This window comes from Marmota flaviventris, chromosome 9 (genome assembly GCF_047511675.1).
Source record: "Marmota flaviventris isolate mMarFla1 chromosome 9, mMarFla1.hap1, whole genome shotgun sequence".
Lineage (NCBI taxonomy): Eukaryota > Metazoa > Chordata > Mammalia > Rodentia > Sciuridae > Marmota > Marmota flaviventris.
Window position 1 is genome coordinate 130,090,804 of NC_092506.1, and position 18,818 is coordinate 130,109,621.

General features: G+C 48.7%; 1 pseudogene; it reads right to left on the reverse strand.

Annotated features, from left to right (window-relative positions):
- Nucleotides 1-6,005: 6,005 nt before the first annotated feature.
- LOC139707037 (ruvB-like 1) lies at nt 6,006-17,544 on the reverse strand (annotated as a pseudogene).
- Nucleotides 17,545-18,818: the final 1,274 nt, after the last annotated feature.

Consider the following 18,818-nt stretch of genomic DNA (forward strand, 5'->3'; position numbering starts at 1 on the left):
TAAATTGCCGAATTTTAATATTGTTTTATTTTATTTTACTGTCATTTTTTAGAGCTTTAAACAATATTGGAACCTGATTCACTAAATGCTGTCATATTTAAAAGGGCCCTTCAGGTTTTTATTCTGAAGCTATAATTTTTTATAGGACTGTATCATGGTATTTAGGCATCAGTACTGTTTTCAACATGAAATTATATTATTTTCGGTTTCTTGATGTAAAACATGAACTATACTAGCAACTATTCTCCTACAGTAGTTAGGGCAGAAGTAGTTCTTGATTAATATCAGTGGGGAATAGTCAGCCCATTTTATAGAAACTTTGGATGTAGACTGCCATCCACTTATTTAGAGCGAGTAATGTTTTATGCTGGAAAGTAAAAATTATTTATAGGATTGACTTAACAACCAATGTTACTTTTGAGAGAAAAGTGATTAGATTTATTGAACTTATAGAGTTTCTTTTTCAAGGCCCAACTTTTTCCTCATTTAAATTAATTGTGGGCTCAAGTATCATTGAAAGTCTTCACTGGCCATCAGTTGTGATAAAGCTACTGTTTATATTTAAGAAGAAAGTTATATTACTGTATTTATTTTAGACTTAAATATATAATCTTCACAAAAAACTGAAGAACATATTTATACTTGAATAAAAGCTTTAACCACTAATTCTTAATTAGGGTATTTTTTATAAATGTTCTTTCTTGGTCTCTATCAGGGAAGCATTGTTCAAAGTGTCACCTCTGGACTGGTGCAGTTTTGGAAATTATTACTTATTTGAAATGATATAGAAATTGAACATAAGAACTTCAAACATGTTATAGTAGTTTAGCAGAGTCATTTTATGCTTATTGAATCTAACAATAACAAAATTTTGAGTTATGTCTTTGTTTCTTTATTTCAGTGTCCTAATAATTTATTTGCATTTTACAAAACTCTCCCTGGGAACAAAACAAAGACTAGAACACTCCCCATATCAGCATCATGTGTATGAAATAAAGAAGATGTAAGAAAAAACAGGGACAGAGTGAACTTAAATTATGGTTTTCAACTCCTATAAGTTTTCTGAGAATTGTAATTTTTTTCTGTATCCAAAATCTCCTATTTCCATGACATGTTTAATTGTGTTTCCTGGCTTACTCTTAATATGCTCTAGTTATAACTTTTTTTAATGGAAAAAGTAGCAGATTTTTATTATCATTATCAATGCCAAACAAGACTTTAAATCAATTAAAATCTTTCATTAAGCATAAAATTACTTTCACATTTGCTACAATCACAGTAAATAGGTTTCTTTGTATAAAGGGACAGTCTTTGGAATTTAAAATATCCCCAACTGAAAGATTACATATTTAAAACTCTGTTGCTCATATAATAGTGGATTACTCAAATTAAATGTTATACTCTCTTAAATAAGATAAAATGGAAATAATTCACTCATAAGATTTATAAACCATCTTTATTTATAAAATACTATCCTCAGAATTATAATCTCATCAAGCTTCAATTGGAGCAAAATTATAATCACTTAAATAAAAGCACTTACATAAACTAAAAATGAGAACTATATTACTTTTGAAGGCAGATAAAAAATTATTGTCAAGTTTCCTGTTGTACTTCTGAATGTTCAGTAGCAGAATCTTTTGAAGGTGGAATCCACCCTGAAGGGAACTCACTTCTACTTTCAGAATGCAGGGGAGAGAGGAAATCCAGCTCTGGGGGGAGATAATGAAGAAAACATCATGGTCCCATTGAGAATGGAGGGGGTGGTGGCCTTGGTTGGAAAATATTCTTGAGATGCTCCATACATGTTTTCTGGAGGAGGTGGAAGAAAAAAAGGTCCTCTTCTCATGAACTTACTCCTTGGATCCATTGGAAACAACAGATGTTTGATATGAGGGAAAGGTAAGAAAGCAAAGCCAGAGTCAGTTGCTTGGATTTCAGCAGGGAGAGATGAATCAGTTTCATTGGAATCACCAAGATCAACTTGGTATCCTTTCTACTGGCTTTCATTTCTGAAGATGAGGCCCATCCAATTAATCCAAGGGCAGCATATTGGAACTTCTGACTTCTGCTTATCAAGATGGTCTACTACCATAATTAGAATAACATCCATCTTGCCTTTGTAGAGGAAGATGTGGCTGGTGGCAGGATCATTATCCTATGGGCCTGTTCCCATGGAGGTGCCAGAGGCCCAGCACCAGAAGGTGCTCTCTGAAGATCACTTCACAAATCACAGCTTGATTCTCTTTTTGAACTGCTGATAAGATGGTCCAGAGGATTCTATGGGCCCCTTGGCCTCTTTCTCCTCCCAATGGCACCAAAGGTGAGAGTATGAGTGGACCCTTCTTTTCTGAATGAGAAGGTCTTATTTCACATGAATTTTGACTCAATGGTGAGGAACTATTTGGGGAATTCTGCTGGCAAAGACTGAATATGAAACATCAAGCACAGAAGGATATTTTTCCACAAGTTTAAATTTGAAATCCATTTCAGTTTATTTTTGTCTATTGAGAGCATTTTGTTTCCTTAAATCATTGAGGTATCTTTCAGCATTCTGAGCTGCCAACACATTATCATGTGCTTTTTTTTCATAGTAAATAAAGTGTGCCTGATAAGAACAAATGGTTCTCTCAAATTCTTCAAGATCTTTGGCTTGCTTTCTATAGGTCTCCAGTGGTTTAATTATATGGCTTATCTTTTCCTCCACTTTGGAATGTTTCTCCTCTTGCTCTACCTGGTAATTTTCTTCTCTTATTAATTTCCTTTGGAGTTTCATTACATTTTCTTGATATAGTTCCATCATGACTTTAAGTTTATGCTAAAGATTCTGATTTTTGACTTTCAAATTCTGTATTTTCTGCTTGCAAAGTGTGCTGTATGTATACACATGGATGTATAACCAATGTGATCCTGCAATCTGTACACGTGGAAAAATGACAATTTATACCCTATCTGAATCAAATGTATGATATGTCAAGATCATTGTAATGTCTTGAACAACTAATAAAAAATAAATAAAAATTTTAAAAAAGAGAATATAAAAAAGATGCTTGTTCTGGCTTAAGATTGTTAATGTTCTATAAGGTCTTCCTTTGTTTTACCTACTTCAGATAATAAAGTAAAAATTTTATTTCTTTCTCTAAGCTTTTAAAAGAGGCATTTAACTTAGCAACATAAACCAGTTTTTAAAGCTCCTTTTGGCTGATCTTCTAAGTGAGCACCAATTTCTGATTCACTTTCCATTTCCAATTCCAAGTTACCACCATCTGTTAGAACTTCTCCAAGCAGAGGAACCCAATCTTTCATCTGCAGCAAGTGTTCATTCAGAGACTTAATGTGATTTTCTTTATTTTTTAAAACTTGTTCTGCATGTACTTTAGAGTGTTCATGTGCCATTTATTAAGGCAATTCAGTTTTTCTTTTCATACTTCAACTTCTTATAAAAGCTAATTTTGACTTTCCTGAAGTTGGGGATTTTTATTCAAAGAATTTTTTATTGCTACCGTAACTCCTTTATTTATTTGACATATTCTCAATGTTGTTTTACTTTCAGGTATTTGTGATTTGAGGAATTTTGATTTATCTACTAGAAACTTAATTTTTTTATATATCCCACTATCAATTCATCCTGTTGAGAATGTTTAGTTTTCTCTTCTTGTAGCTCTTTTTCTAGAAAGAATATTTCATCCTCAGGTTTAGATACAGATCTATCCAGGTTTTTATATATTGCCACCAATTTTTCTGCTTTTATTGACTCTTTCTCCAAAATGGCATCCTTTAAAGATGACTTTAAGCCATATCCACAATATATAAAGAGCTCTTAAAATTCAATAATAAAAGATAACATAATAAAAAAAGGCCAAGGATACAAACAGATATTTCTACAAAGATATACAAATAGCCAATAAAACACAAAAAATGCAGTCTCACTGGCCCTTGGCAAATGCAAATCAAGTGAGAGGCCACCACACACCCACCGGGACATCTACAGTGGACAGTAACAGATGTCAAGTGGCATATGGAAAAACCAAGACCCTCAGACATTCCTGGTAGGAGTATGGCAATAAAGCCATCTTACTGGCAGTTCCTTGGAAGGTCAGAGGTGCTGTGTGACACAGCAGCTCTACCTCTCCACACAGATCCAAAAGAAAGAAACTGCACTCCCTGCACATCTGCGGCAGCATCACTCCTACAGCCAAACCTCCCAACGGGCTGGGACTGATGAGTGCACATATCCATGAGCTGGTGAAGGCCCCATGCAGTGGGCGCTCCTCAGCCACGGGGGATTCAAGGGCCTGGAGGACAAGGGTGAATCCTGTCAGTCACACCCCACACAGCCACAGATGGCTAAGGGACAGAAAGCAGCCTCCCACTGCCTGAGGTCAGGGTGATGGATGGGACACAGCAGCAGAGGGGCTGTGGATGGCTGACAGGGATGGGGGTTGCAGTGTTCTAAAACCGACTATGGTGGCAGCCTTGCGATTTTGTGGACACACTAAGCACTGCTTGAGTTTTCCAGGGTGTAGGAGCTGCATCTCATAGAGGGCTGTTCAAAGCCCCACCTGGGACTAGGCCACAGGCTCCCACTGGGACCAGGCCACACCACTGCCTATGGCCTGGCGCCTATGGCCTGGAGCTAGCCTGGCACGGGAGGCACTGGGCTCCCTCCTTAGCCCCACACAGAAGAAAACGAGGAGGCCAAGTCCGCCATCCAGACTCACCACCTAAGACTTTTAAAAAAGACTGGATGCTGCAGAGGCCCACGCCTGTCATCTCAGCAGCTTGGGAGGCTGAGGCAGGAGGATCGTACCTGGAGGCCAGCCTCAGCAAAAGAAAGATGCTAAGTAAGCAGCTCAGTGAGTCTCTGTCTCTAAATGCATTGGGTGGGGGGTGGGCCTTGAAGCCAGGTGCTGCTGGGGTGGACACTTGCTGGCTCTAGCCTGGGCAGGTCCCTGAGTCAGGACAGCCCCACGGGCTCTCAGCAAGTCAAGACTTCCCACTGCCCCCGAGGTCCCCCGTGCGAAGCCAGGAGAAAAAGCCCTCTGCCAACACTATACCTTCTTCCCCTGTCCCTCATGAGTTCCGGGGTCAGACATGGGTCTGTGAGGCAGGGAGAGGGAAGGTCCCCTTGGGAGCAGCCTGTGGGCAGCAGGTCAGAAGTCGCCGACAGTGTGCTCATGTCCCAGATACTCTTCAGCCCCCGCCCCAACCCCATCTTGCCCAGAGCCCTGGGTCCTGGCCCAGTCCAGCATTGGTCACAGCCCAGCCTGCCTCTGGGCTGCATGCTCCCTGGACACCAGGTCACAGCCCATGCTCCTGGGCTTGGGGGGCAGGGCCATGTCCCTCAGTGCTACTCAACCACGTCCCCGGGACTAGGCACCAGAGTCCTGTTCTGGAGACCATGGGGCTCCATCCTCACAGGCAGGTTCTCGGGCCAGAGCCACCTTCCCGTGGAGCTTTCTCTGGGGCTCAGGGTGGACAGAGCAGCACTCTCTGTAGACACCTGCTGGCCAGGCCAGGGACCCTGGGGAGGGCTGTGAGCAGGGCTCCCCAGCAGGGGGTGCCATGTATCCACGTGGAGCCCTTGGCCAGCCAGGCAGGACCCAGATAGGGGAACCAGTGGGGGGACCCATTGATAGGGACCCAGTGAGGAGATCCAGTATGGGGAACCAGCGAGGGGACTCCTACAGTATCAGGTGGTGGCTGAAGGGCCCCTGGCCCCCAATGCTACTCAGGGTGCCCTGAGCTCCCCCAGCAGCTGGCCAGACTGACACCAGCTGCCCCCAAGCTGCAGGAGGTACTTTTGCCCTCATCTTGTTCAGTCACGTCAGGGGACTTGGGGGGACCACACAATGCTGCCCATGAACCTGGGTCATTCGCTCAGATCCCAAGGGCAAGGGAGCACCCAGTGGCAGGGACCTGTGGGTGGCCTGGTGCTGTGGTCCCCTAGCTCCTGAGATGGGGCTTCTCCATTGAGAGCAACTGAATTTCCCACTGTCTGTCACTCAGCAGCCAGTCTGGGCAAATGGGGGGGTCACTTCTGGCTCTAGCCGTCCTGAGACACTTGGACCACAGGGTTCTTTTCTAATTCCTGCCCCAGCATGCATTCTCAGGGACTCGTCCCCATAGCCCTCGGCTGCTGGGGTGGAAGAGGCCCTCCTGCCACCTGTGCTGAGAAGGCCCAGGCCCAGCTCCTGTTGAACCAGGAAGACAGAAAACCCTGAGGGCGCCACCTGACCACTGCAGCCAATGGGCCTGAGGGAAGGCGGGAGACCTCCAGCCCAGGGACCCAGGGAGGAATGTCCCCCAGCTGTGGTGCAGATAGCAGGGCCACTGTGCTAAAGATGTGTCCGAGCAATTCTGCACCAGACCCCCTGTCCCCACAGCCTGGAGCAGCTATACTCAAAGGCAGGCTGAGGCCAGGCAGGGGCCAGGCGCCCCACTGTGTCTTCAGGAAGGTCTTACTGTCCTTACTGGTTTTGTTCCTGGAGAGACCTGCGTTCTCCTCAGTGTTTAGAGCAGCTCAACTCACAGTAGCCAAGCTACAGAACCAGACTAGGTGCCCCTCAGCAGATGGACAGATAAAGAAACTGTGGTCCCTATGCACAGTGGAATATTACTCAGCCATAAAGAAGAATGAAATGATGGCATTTGAAGGTCAATGGGTGGAGCTGGAGAGGACTGTGCTGCTTAAGTAAGCCAATTCCAAAAGCCAAAGGCTGAGTGTCCTCTCTGACATGCAGATGCTGACTCACAATAGGGGAGAAGAGAATAGAATTTCATTGGATGAGACAAAGGGAAGGGAGGGGAGGGACTGGGGGATGCAGGAAAATAAATGGACGTCACTTTCCCATGTTCACATAGGAACACAACCAGGGACACCCCACAGCAGGGCCAGTCACAGGAATGAAAATCACACCCCGTGTAGGTGACATGGCAGGATGCATACTGCTGTCATGGGGAGCTAAGAAGAACCAATTCAGAGACAAATGTGTGTTCCCACCTATGCCAAGGGACAAGGTGCAATGTCATTCAGTGTCCTCATTGAAGATGAAATGGGCTCTGCTGGCCTCTGGGAGCCAGTGTGAGGAAATTGACACTCAGGTCACCAGAGCGGCCCCACCTCCTCAGGCCTTTGCTCCTCACAGGAATGTCGAGCCTCAGAGGCCCGTGGAGACCCTGCCCATCAGGGACACGGCAGCTGCGGCCTTCAGTCCCCCTGCTGTCTCCTCCTAGGGGCAACATGCACTCCCTTCGTCCCATCCTGACTTGTGACATCATGGGAGGGGACAGACCCGGGCAGCAGGGACAGCTGGCAGCACCTACCTGATAACACAGTGGCCTCGATTGGAGGCAAAAATCACGATGGGGGCGATGGAAGATTCCAGAGCTCGGTGCAGGGAGGTGAAGTCCTTGATGTCCAGCATGTGCACCTCATCCACAAACAGCACGCTGGGGACCCTCTGAGCCACGCCCTGGTCAATGTACTTGTTCACCACCTTGTTGACCTCGCCTTGGACAGGGTCCCAGCCAGTGGGGAAATGTCACCTGCTCTCTTCTCCACACCTAAATTCAATCAAGACCCAACCCTGCAGCCTGGTTCTCCTACTGGCTCTCTGACCCCAGGCTGGGTACTGGACCCATTCCAGGTTTGGTGTCATCATTTGAAAACAAGAATCGTGCCAGCTGTGGTGGCACACACCTATAACCCCAGCAGCCTGGGAGTTTGAGGCAGGAGGATCACAAATTGGAGACCAGCCTCAGCAACTTAGTAAGGCCCTGAGCAACTCAGTTGAGACCCTGTCTCTGAATAAAATACAGAATAGGGCTGGGGACAGGGCTCAGGGTCAAGAGCCTGTGAGTTGAATCCCTGTACCCTCATCTAAAAAAAATAAAACAGGCATGATCGCCCCCAAATGCCACAAAACGCCTTTTGTGGAGCTGTGTGGGGCATAATGACCAGGAGCTGCCCCATCAAGCCCTGACCCTGATGCCAAGACACCTCATTTGGGAGCTCCAGGGAGATGTGTTTTCAAATGTGAATTCCCCTCTTCTGCACTCAGTCAAGGAGCTCTTTTGGGGGCCGTGCATGACAATGCTTAGGTTAATGAGCTTTCCATCAAGTGCAGTTAGAATCCTCTCCCCAGGAAACCTGAGCAAGGAGGGTGAGAGCAGGCCCAGCCTCGGCCCCAGAAGCATCAGCCCTTACAGAACAGCAGACCCACCTCAGGTCTCAGCCCTCACCTTCCAAACCAGCGTCCCCTGTCATCAGGATGGAGCTGTTCCCAAAGAACCGGGATCTGAGGCCTGTCCTCTCCCAGAGCCATGATGTGGGGCTGTCAAAACCGAGTTCAGTGACAGATCTGCTCTTGGCCACTCATGGAGGAAGCTTAGGCTGCTGCGAGGCCTCAAGGCAACACTGGATTCATGTTGAACTTACGTTTTCAGGGAGTAAAGTGGTAATGGGCCCAAGACGGACATAAAATTGGGGAAGAGCCGGGCGCAGTGGTACACACCTGTCATCCCAGGAGCCGGGGAGGCTGAGGCAGGAGGATCATAAGTTGGAGGCGAGCCTCAGCAACCTAGCAAGGGCCTAAGAAACTCAGCCAGGCCCTGTCTCCAAATAAAAAATAAAAATGCTGGGACGGGACTCAGTGGTCGAGAACCCTGAGTTCAATCACTGGCATCAAAAAATAAAAAATTAAAAAAAAAAAATAAGTCCACAAAGGAGCAAGGGAGACCCACTGCCTGGTGTCAAAGTCGGCACCTTTCTGGGGCCTCAAAGGAAGCAGATGCTGACCTCAGCGGGTCCAGAGCACACAGTTTGGCCACAGCTTCCTACGGGAGTGAAGACTCAGAGCCGTGCAGTGGGGGGGGGGGGGGGGCTCTCAGAGCCGGGAGCACGTCAGAGGCAGGGCCTCAACTCGGCTCTGGGCTCAAGCTTCACCATGCATCTTCCCTGTGATCTCTGTCTTCTTTGGCTTCATCAACTGGCCCATCATGGACAGGATGTCTAGTCTCCCCTGTAGGAGAGAGGACTTTCTAAGGCAGCTACCAAAGCCCATCCTCCTGCCTCCTGAGGGTCCCTGATGTCACTCAACTTGGAAGCCTGAGGTGGACAGGCCCAGCACAGCTCCCCTGGGAACGATGAGGGGCTCCTGAACTCAGAGGGATCCCCTCGAGGTTTCCCCTGACCTGCAAGAATCAAGCTGAGTCATGTGTGGTGGCATGTGTCTTTAAAAATCCTGGCGATTTGGGAGGCTGAGACAGAAGGACCACAAGTTGGAGGCCAGCCTCAGAAACTTAGTGAGGTCCTGAGCAACTCAGGAAGACCCTGTCTCTAAATAAAATATAAAAAGGGCTGTAGATGGGGCTCCATGTGTAAGCACCCTGAGGTTTAAGCTTCAGTACAAAAAAAAAAAAAAAAAACCCTCCGGCCAGGTAGGAAGAAACTCCAATCCCAAGAGTCTCTGGCCTCTCCTGGGCAAAGTTCTGTGGGACAAAAAGAAAAACCAGATTCCCGGCAGAAAGCCCATTCCTGGTGGGGAGGAGGAGACCCCCTTTAGGATGAAGAGCAAACCTGACTCTCTGTCCAGCGGGGCCCAGAGTAGCGCCAGCTGGGAGCTGGAGGACTCGGGGCTTGAGCTCTGCAGAGGCTGGGGCCTCTGTGAGGCTGTCTGAAGCCCTGTGAAGGCTCCCGCCAGGAACCCCCAGCCCAAGGTGGAGAGCAGCTCCCAGCAGGCTGGCAGGCGGCCAGGGGCAGACCATGCCCAGAGATCAGCTGTGACAGCATCTGGACATTGGGACAGGGGACGAAGCTCATGTCGTGCTCATTGCTGAGCATCCCAGAAGGCCTCCAGGAGGACAGCATGGCCCTGAACACTGGTTCCCAGGGCCTTGGGAATGTGCTGGACCACAAGGCCTGTCCCTGGTGCCTGGTGATGGCCACGTCCAGGTCATGCAAAGTCCCATTCTAGATGACCTCCTTCTTCTTGTCCACGTCGCCCTTGGGCAGGGCATGTCCTCCTAGGCCTCCAGGGTGAACTCCGTAGCCAAGGAGTCGCACCTGCCTGCCTCTGCCAGCAGACCATGGGGCACCGGGACCACAGAGAGCTCAGTGACAGAAAGGTCTCCGCTGCCCACTGAGGGCCCCCAATGTCACCCTCCACCTGTGCCCCATGGCCTGGTGCAACACTGGGCTCCCAGACCCGCCCGGGCAACACCTGAAACTTTCTGGAAGATTTTCTCCCCTTTCTTTTCACTCCTGATAAAAGAGCATTCAGGGGACTCACTGGAGCCTAGAGCCCGGGCTATTCTAGGTGGTGATTTATGGGTGACACGAGGCCTTAGGCTCATCCATGAACCAGGGAGGTGCAGCCACCATGGGACGCAGCAGCAGATAGAGGAGGAGCCACCTGGTGCAGTCCCCTGGCTCAGGACTCAGGGAGGGACACCAGGGAGATAAAGGAAAATGGAAGACAATGCCTGGTGCAGCGGGAAGGGATGAAGGCTGTCTGGTCCCTGCCCCCCACAGGGTTTGGGTCTTGAGCACTCTGCCTGCTGAAGTCACCAGGAGAGGAAGACAGAGAAAAGCCAAGGTGACTTAGGTAAAGGGACAGCTGCTGAACTTCCCCCACCCACCTCCGCTGAGCAATGTGACTCCCTGGTCACCCAGGTCTCCCTCTGCAGACCATCAGGCATGGCGCGGTCCCCCGGGAGCATATCTTCACAGCCCTGCTGTTGGCCTCCATGTAGATGACGTCCCTGGCCTCAACTCGCTTCTTCTGCAGACTTTCAAAAATGCTGGGGTTCAGCTAATACCAAACCAAACCAGACATAAGGGGACTCAGACAACCATGATGCAAATTCCAGTTCCTTCTGACCCCGAGGGAAGAAACTTTTCTGTAAGAGACCTGAGGGGCCAGGCACAGGGGTGCACACCTGTCATCCCAGGGACTCGGGAGGCTGAGGCAGGAGGATCGCCAAGTTGGAGGCCCGCCTCAGCAACTTAGCAAGGGGAGACTCTCTCTGAAGACAATACAAAGCAAAATAAAAAGGGCAGGCTTCTGGCTCCCTGCTTAAGCACTACTGATTCAGTTCACAGGACTAAACATAAGAGAGAGACAGACAGACAGACAGACACCTGAGTTGCCAGCCACCCCAGGAGTGGATGGGTATGAAGGTTTGTGGCAGGGCACAAGAGCCTAGACTGGGGGCTTAGCACACCAGGAGGTGAACCTGAGGGTGACCATGTCTGCCTGTAGGAGACAAGAGAACATCACCATTACTCTTCCTTGCCTTGCCTTCAGGGGTTGCAAAGTGGTAGGAGCATTCTCACAGGGACCCGGCTGCTCTTAGAGGGTACATGTGTCGATGGCCACGCCCAACAGCATCCCCCAGGATCACCACTGCAGCTCCAGTCCTTGGGTTAGGGACACCAGAGCTTCCTGCTTAGCCACCTGAGGCTGCATTTGATGTGGCCCGTGATTCCAGCTCTCTGGGCCTTGGTCTCCTCCTCTATGTGACAGCACCCAGAAGCACCCGCAGAGGAGTCCAGCTCAGAAGAGAAATATAAGTTGGAATCCCCCCAAACTGTCTGGGTCAGGAGGCTGAGGAAGGAGGATCACCAAGGTGGAGGCCAGTGTAGACCACATAGCTAGTCCCTGGGGCTGGGGCACAGCTCAGTGGCAGAGCACTGGTTCACTATGGCCACAACTCTCGGTTTGAATCCCAGGACCAGAAGAAAGCAAATTCTAGCGTCTTCCATACTTGGGCTGTACACACACATCTTGGGGTGATGGTGCTAAACGGGGCCTTGCTCTTCCCTAGGGGTGTGCACTGGGCAAGGACAGCAGCCTCTACAGGACCCAGATGGCAGACAGGTCCTGAGGCTGAGCTTCCAGAGCAGCTGCTACAGATGGCCACCCTGTGGAAACACACCTGAACTCTGTCCCAGACAGAGTCTATAGTCAAAGGGGGGCAGCAGGGGACACAACACGGACTAACACCCAGTGTAGGGCTCCCTCGGCAGGAGGGGGCCCCCAAAAGGCCAATCCAGAAACAAAGTCAGTATGTGGTGGCCAAAGGCCAAGGGGGAAGGACAGCAGGTGGCCATTCATGGGAATTAGGTCCCTTGGAAGGTCATGACAATGTTCTAGAATTAAGATGGGGAGAGTAAACTACGTCATGCCTCAAAATCCTGTGGGCAACACACACTTAAAATGGGTGGATCATGTTCACAACTGCACCCCAACAGAGCTGCCAGGAGCTTAGCAGAGACCAGCCTCTCTGGCCTCCTTTGGGCATTTTGCAAACAGGACCAGGGGTGGGGAGTACCCAGGCCAAGATTCATAAGCCTCCTTCAAACTCAGACACTTCACAACTCCACACAACGCACCTGAGGTCGTTCTGTCCCAATATCTCATCCATGTGGGAAAACTGCCCAGAAGAACTTGGGTTTGGGGGAGGCTGGGGGTACCAGGGATTGGACTCAGGGGCCCTCCACCACCAAGCCCCATCCCCAGCCCTGTTTGGCATTTTAGAGTCAGGGTCTCACTGAGTTGCTTAGGGCTTCACTTTGGCTGAGGCTGGCTATGAACTCGCGATCCTCCTGCCTCAGCCTCCCAAGCTGCTGGGATCAGAGACAATTTTCCTCTTCTTCCATTAGGCTCTTTTCTTCAAGAAGCTGGACAAAGCAGACCAATGGATGGCTCAAATTTTCACTGTGTTCCTGTGTCCTCTCTCCTACAGGGAAGAGGACAATTTTTCTCTTTTCCTCTCAGGCACTTTTATATGGTTGATTTTCCAGATGAACTGGCTCAAGGTGTCATTCCTGAGAAGAGGCCACCTTCTCAGAACCTCATTAATCCAGGGTGGACAGGATGTGGGGAGGGATTAAAGAGAGAGAGAGAGAGAGAGAGAGAGAGAGAGAGAGAGAGAGAGAGAGGTTTGCAGAGCCAAGCTCCTGAGATGAAGGCCCCATTAGGAAACAGAAAAATAGCCCTTGGAAGAAGTGATATTTTCATGATCTCCATAAAGCAGTGACCGAGAAACCACCTCAGAGAATCAAAGAACCATCAAATTATAAAAGGGGGAAAGATGGAAAGATTCTATGGTGGATGGAGAGTGGTCTAGAGAAGAGAATCTGAGTCTCAGAGAGCTCAGAGGACTCTCAGGGGTCACCCAGTACCAGAGGACTCACAGTCACCCTGCCCCTCAGCCAGCACTGGATGCAGGATGACTGCAGAGCCCCTTTCTGAGCCTGAGGCCTTGATCTGGAAAACAGGGGAAATGAGATTTATGGCACCTGCGCACATGGACACACAGCTGTGAGGAACCACAGGTAAAATACCTCCTGAAGCCCGCAGCAGGGGACCTGGTTATGCAGCAGGGGACAGGTACAGAGCTAGTGTGGGTCAATCATAACAACAGTGGATGAGTAAAAACATTATGAAAAAGAAAGAAAAAAGAAAACAAAATTATGTCCACTTTGACTTTATGGGGAGGTGAGGGGGCAGTATTAGGAATTGAAACCAGGGGTGACTTACACCTGAGCCCCATCCCCATCCCCATTTTTTATTTAGACACAGGCTCTTCCTGAGCTGCTCAGGACCCTGACTAAGTTGATGAGGCTGGCCTCAACCTTGTGATCCTACTGCCTCAGCATCCTGAGCGGCTGGGATGACAGGAGTGCTCCACTGTGCCTGGCTGGCCAATGGTCATCATGCGGGGGATGAGATGGCAGAAGCAATTTGTTGACTTAACCACACAACTCCCAGGAGCAATGAGAAAAGAAAGAACTACTTGGACCTATGTCCAAGCCCTCTACAATGTGTCCCTTTATACTACACGGTGTTATCCTGAGTGTCCCATATGGCATCAACAGTGCAGAGACCAAGGAAAGAGGGACACAGAGGTCACACCACCTGCCTGGTGCCGCAGTGCCGAGGGCAGGGCTCAGGATGAACTCCCCTTGAGCTTTTTGGTGCCCTTGGCTGTCTTGAGCCCTATGATCACATGGCTGATGGTCTTGCTGTAGCCACCCATGGGGTTCTCGGTCTCACATGGCATGAGCTCGGTCACCCCCCCCATGGACCTCCTTGGCCTCTTTTATCCACAGCCCTGGGACGGATGGCCGATGGGGACACAGTGAGAAGCAGGACCATCCTTCTCTTCACATCCATCCCCTCCCCACCAACAACCTTCTTACCTCAACCTGCCACAGCACAAGAACTGACAAGTCACCTTACAGTACAACACGGAGCCACCATCATGGGTGGAGAGCAACACTACAGGGAGCGGTGGCCCACACCTGTCATCCCAGCTCGGGAGGCTGAGGCAGGAGGATGGTGAGCTGGAGGCCAGCTTCAGCAACCCAGTGAGTCCCTGATCAACTCAGTGAAACCCTGTCTCCAAATAAATTCAAAACAGGGCTGGGAGGTGGCTCTGTGGTTAGGTGCCCCGGGTTCAATCCCTGGTTCCCCTCCTCAAAAAAAAAAAAAAAAAAAAGAAGAAGAAGAGATGAGGCTCGCTGCTCTCCTCACAAATGGGAAGGCCACAGAGGACTTCTTCTGGCAGGTGGCCATCGGGCTCTCTGTGAGCTGATATAGAAGTGTCCCAAAGGCAGAGACACATGGCCACAGGATCCGACATTCAGGCCACTTCCCACTGTTCAAGGGGGGGGGGGCATTATCTTATCACACCATCCCTTGCCTTCTCTTCTCCAGAAACTTAACCAGGACAAGGACACTCAAGACAGGAAGCTAAAGGCCAGCTATCCTCTGCCTGTGATCCACCTGAGAGCCTCTAAATGGGCCTTTTGGAAAACACCCAAAAGAGAAGCCACATTCTGTGTTTGATGAACCAAATTCCCAGCTCCTGAACCCCAAGACAAACTTCCCAAACAAAGCCCAGAGCAGCTACACACACCTCGAGTCCCCGCAGCTCTGAAGGCTGAGGCTGGAGGATCATGGGTTAGAGGCCAGCCTCCACAACACTGAGGCCCTGAGCAACTCAGAGAGACTCTGTCTCTAAATAAAATGCAAAATAGGGCTGTGGATGGGGCTCAGGGGTTGAGGGCCCCTAGGTTCAATCCCTGGTACAAAAAAAAAAAAAATTCCCAGACAACATGAAGGTATCAGAAGTCTCTGTCAAGCTTGGAAAATTCTGGGCTTTTAAGCCTACTTTGATATTTTTTATAGAACCTTTTCTATTCAGCAAAGAGGAAATTCCTCCAAATGGAATGCCTGCCCATACTCACTGTCATGGGACAGTGATATGAAATTTTTCCAGGAGGGGAAGAAAGGCATCCCCGTCTCTCAGCCATTCATATTTGTCCAGAAGTTTCTCGGTGGTGACAAGTAGACAGAGGAAGGCCCAATGGACCATGGGCCCAGTTGGTGGCCAGGAGAGGGGCTGAAGGCACTGTCTCTGGCCATGACAGCACAAAGGACACGGGTTTCATCTGCTGGCTCCGGTTTCTAAGTCCCTGACAGGGACCTTTATCATGTCAAGGGAGTGGCACAGAGGGGACAGATGACCCTCTCTCCCTCCCTCTGCAGCTTCACAGGAAGTCAAAGGTGCAGGGACAGAAGGCTCCTGTCTTAGGGGAGGCCACAGCTTGCCCTTTCATTGTGTGGCAAAATCTAGAAGTTTCTCCTCACCTCCTGCCATCAAAAGCCCCTGCTGTGTCTCCCACCCCCCACCCCAGGAGTGACTCCCATCAAATGTGCCTGGTGACCTCTACTTGTTCAAATTTTAAAGCATTTCAGTTCCTGCTGAGCCATTGAAACACAAGCAACTGTGTGAAGACCAGTTTTATCAGGTTTTTGTCTCACAAAAATGGGTTTTTTAACAAAAATTTTAAGTTGTAGATGGACACAATTCCTTTATTTTTTTTTATTTTTTATTTTTATGTGGTGCTGAGGATGGAATCCAGGGCCCCACACATGCTAAGTGGGTCTCTACCGCTGAGCCCCTGCCCCAGCCCAGAAAAATGGTGTTTTTAAAATTTAAGTTCTTAAAAATATTAATATTCAGGTATTTGAAAGGTTGTGATATCTTACTGGTCACATTTTTGGGGGGTTCTTTTTGGTACCAGGAATGGAATTAAGGGGCCCTCAACCCCTGACCCCCAGCCCCAGCCCCTTTTATATTTTATTTAAAGTCAAGGTCTCACTGAGTTGCTCAGGGTCTGGCTAAGTTGCTGAGGCTAGCCTCCAACTTACTATCCTCCTGCCTCAGCCTCCTGAGCTGTTGCAATATGGTTCACATGTTTAATTAATGAGTTAAATAAAATCACTGGCACATGTTTAATTAAGGAAAAGTAAGCCTGGCACCGCAGCACACATCTGTAGCCATAGTTACTCAGCATACTGAGGCAAGAGGATGGTTTGAACCTAGGAGTTTCAGGACTGCCTGGGAAACATAGTGAGACCCTGAAAAATAGGAAATGAAAAGGGAAAAGAGAAGGAGAAATGAGGAAAAAACAATAGAGAGAAAAATTTTAAATGTAAAACCCAGGTGTGGTTGTGCACATGCATAATCCCAGCACCTCAGGATGCTGAGGAAGGAGGATCGAGATTTGGAGGCCAGCCTTGGCAACTCAGAAAGACCTTGTCTCTACATAAAATATAAAAAGGGCTGGGGACGAAACTCAGGGTTGAAGTGACCCTGGGTTCAATCCATGGTAGCAAAAAATAAAAATAAAAAGCCTAAGTTCAATGTGACACAAAGCTTAGCTTCTGAACACAGTTCAGAATTAGAACTCTTCAGTTCAGCATTAGTGTCACAGAGGGGCTGGGGGTGGCTCAGTGGCCATGGTCCCGAGAGAGAGAGAGAGAGACCCATAGTTTAGTGCTTACATTGACCTGCTTGGGAAGATCAAGAGGCAGAGCCAGTCCCTCAGAGAGGCACCGCAGGAAGACACATTGCCAGCCACCAGAAAATCAGATGGCTGTGGGGGGTGAAACAGGGTCCCATGATATCTCCCCACTTCCAAATGCTGCACCCTCCCACTGCATTTTCTTTCCTTCAGCATTAAATCAAAAGCTCCCCAAGTAGACTTCTTAGTCTATTTATTTATTTATTATTTATTTCGGTACCAGGGATGGAACCCAGGGGCCCTCAACCACTGAGCCCTGTCCCCAGCCCTTTTTATATTTTAGTTAGAGACAGAGTCTCACTGAGTTGCTCAGGGCATCACTAAGTTGCTGAGGCTGGCCTCCAACTTGTGATCCTCCTACCTCAGCCTCCCAAGCTTCTGGGATGGCTGGCTGCTCTTGCCTGTCTTGTCAACAGCACCAAAAGAACACAAGCATTCCAATCAACACATCACAGAAGAATTTTTAAGATGAAACATTTCAAAGCACTGGAAAACCAACAGCCATCTGTCACTCCAACGTGACACTCACCGAGAGCCCTGCAAAAGTTCTCCATCAGTACCTCTGTCTTCTTGATCTCCATAGAGTAAACTTTGCTCCCCACCATGGTGCAGAAAGGCACCTTTCTCCCAAGCTCCTGAGCAATCGCCAGGGCCAGGGCTGTCTACAGAGGCAAGAAAGGAAAGATTTTTATTTTATAGTCTTGAAAACATAATTCAAAGCCATCTATAAAAAATTTATTCAAGAGGCTGAACATGGTGTCACGTACTTTTTATCCCTAAGACTCAGGAGGCTGAGGCAGGAGGATGGGAAGATGGAGGCCATTCTCAGCCACTTAGCAAGGCCCTGAGCTACTCAGTGAGATGTGTCTCTAAATAAAATATAAAAGGGTTGGGGATGGGGCTCAGTGGTTAAGCACCCCTGGGTTCAATCCCTGGGTTCAAAAAAAAGAAAAAAACAACAACACAAACAAATCAGGAAGGATTTATCACATGACCTTCATTTTATGTTAAAAGGCCAGGAAATAGTGGATAATATGTGAGGCCAAATCTGGAAGCAGTGTGTTGGTCTGCAAGCTCCCCTGGACCGTGCCCTGTGGTCAACTATAAATTGACACTCAGTAACCTAACTTAGGTTGGCAGATGCTAAAGAGAACCAGGTGGAACAGACATCTTGTCAAATACCAAGTTATGGAAAGCAAATGCTCTCAAGTGGGCCCAGGACTGGGAAATGCCATGGCCTCTGAGTGCCACTTCATCCTCCCTCATTTCTGAAACAAGAATGAGGTCAGACCCCAGGTGTGCAGGCCACGCAGAGCCTCCTGAGTTGCTGAGGGCGTCACTAAGTTTCTGAGGCTGGCCTCCAACATTTGATCCTCCTGCCTCAGACTCCGAACATGCTGGGACAAGGCCAACTTGAGCTGCTGCTTCAAAGATGGCCCAGGGAAGGCTCCTCTTAGATTTTCTTTTCAATGCCAACCTGGGGGATGATCACCGATCACTGTGGGGCAAAATCCATTAGCCCATGGGGCAGAGGCTGGTTCTAGTTCTGATATCCCCCCTGTTTTCCAATGTGGTCTTGAGCACACAATAGTGCTAATGCTGGATGGCCTCATCTGATGAACTAAAATACAGTTTAGATTACAAGGAGCCAATGAGCTGCCCACAGGATGGTTTGGTTGGGACCATGTAGTCTTAAAAGTGCCTTTAAACTTGCATTTTTTGTGGGGGGATTGAACCCAGGGGCCTTCAGCCTATGAGCCCCATCCTCAGCCCTATTGGGTATTTTATTTAGAGACATGATCTCCCTGAGTTACTGGGGGCCTCGCTTTTGCTGAGGCTGGCCTCAAACTTGCTATCCTCCTGCCTCAGCCTCCCGAGCCAGCTACTGGGATTGAAGGCATGTGCCACTGTGCCCAGCTCTTGCCATTTTTTGAAC